Consider the following 2,142-nt stretch of genomic DNA (forward strand, 5'->3'; position numbering starts at 1 on the left):
ATCCTTTGGGTCTCTCTGATCCTCTGCGGTCCTTTTATTGGTGGGGAGAGCTGGGGTTGGCCGCGTAAAAGCAGTGAAAAGCCATTTTATGTTGTTTATGGGCTTGGGGAGGTTGCCAGCAACTCCCCAAGGACTCATCTTAAAGGTGAGCTCAGAGGCGACTTGGGCTCCGTAAAGGATTGAAGATGTTATTAGGGACACTGTGCTTCACTTTTCATCTTCAAAGCTCTTTACATACATTAAGCAATTAATTTTCACACAGTCTCTCTGAAATGACTTCAACCCACACCCGGGGACGGATTTGAACTCCATAACAATCTGGGGGCGGCTAGGTTTGGGGTACCAGTTCAGGGCATGGAATCACTGGAGTTAGATGAGACACAGGAAGACTCTGCTCTGTCCCCTGGCCCCATGCAGACATATCCTTACGTCCATCACTGTCCCTGGAGTGGCTTCACATGCCCAGACAGCTTGCCTGAAGGTGGTTTAGGACCAGAGGGTCATTTTGATCATGTGTTCTTATGGACAGAGGGCTGGAGAAGACAGTCCCTTGGAACCGTCTGGATTCCAGCCCAGAAAACTGTGGTCCAGAGCCCATCTTTCTCACCCAGGAAAAGTGCAAGCTGCTGAAGTTTCAGTGGCCACATAATGACCACTTGTGGGTAATGGGGAGACTCCTCTTCAGCCACTTTCTTCTACGTGGCCAAGACAGAAAGGTGTGCCCAACCTTAAGGAACCTGTGTTTGCTTATCCGCTTGTCCCGAGCACTTTCAATCTGCTCCTAAGAAGAAACATGTCTTGAGAGTGTCTACCCCGTCCCAGACCGCCGGCCAGGGCAGTAAACCTGGTCATAGACTGTCCCAGCCTCGTCACTCCCCGAGGTCTGTTTAGAACGTGCACGGAATGTACAAAGATGGGAGTGGAGCTGTGGCTCACTCTTGTTGGAGGACCCTGGATTTCTGTCTCCTGGGGGCCTCTGGGAACCATGGCCTTCTAACATCCCTGTTACCTGTGTGTCCCTGGGCCACTTATTAGGATAATGATGCCATTCCTCTAATGTTTATGGATCACAAACACCAAGGATGTGGTCTCTGCCCCCAGGGAGGCTCTGCAGACACCTGAGGAATTAAGACCTTGAGGAAGGAAAGCCGGTGAAGAGGACTGGGATATAGGATATATAGCCTTCTGCCTAATGCCAGGTGAAGACCTGAGGCCGGCAGGCCATAGACACGAAGGCAGACACAAGGCAGAGAGCAAAGCATGTGTTTAGATGGGAATACTTGGTTCTGACCACTCTGCTTCACCGGGAGAGGTGGAGGGACTTTGGATTGCTGTTGGGAGAGGCCCAGGTGCTCACCAGCTTGTCCGAAATGACATTTCAACTCTAGTCCATCCAGGGAAAGCAACAGAGATTAGCAACTGGGGTAGCTGAATCAAAGCTGTAAGGCCAAGTTCAGCTTGGACCTTTTCTAGCCCTGTCTTTGGAAATTCAACTCTTAGAAGTCTTGGTTGCCTTTCAGAATTCGATTCTACTCTCACCCTCCTTGTTGGTGGCGGTAAGTGGCAAAGGCAGGAGACCATTTGGGGCAGCATAAAGGTCTGTGCAAGGGGAGATCATGTGCCTCCCATTGGGAACACCCCCCCCCCAGCTGTGTGGGCCTGCTTTGAGGGCCTCGCCCTTAGCTTTCACCTCCTCTGCACCTTCATAACTCCTTCACCCTTTCAAGGCTAATGTATCCTCGGCCTGATTTCACTCTTATAAAAACTTGGGGTGGAGCCTGGGGGTGGAGGGAGAGGCTGTTCGGGGGTGCACAGAAGATAATTCCCAGCTTCTAGCTCTGTGTGGGGCCCTGCTGCCAGGGGTCCAGGGTGTGTATTCCGGGGCTTGGACAGGAACCTCATTGACTACCTTTTGCGTAGACCTGGAGCTTGTGTTGAAGGCAAAGAGATTCCTGGGAGGCAGCTGAGAACTGTTGGGAGCATGCTTGAAAGCCCCCTTGAGCCCTGGGGGGTGCCTCCACCCGCCTCTCTTCCGCTGTTTGAGTCAGGGTCACCTCCTGCTGTCCTTGAGGCTACAGGTAGTCTTCGTCCTGAGGGACCCACATTCAGTCCTAGGCTCTCCCCTCCCCAGCACATGTAAAT

Source organism: Onychomys torridus, chromosome 16, assembly GCF_903995425.1.
Source record: "Onychomys torridus chromosome 16, mOncTor1.1, whole genome shotgun sequence".
NCBI lineage: Eukaryota > Metazoa > Chordata > Mammalia > Rodentia > Cricetidae > Onychomys > Onychomys torridus.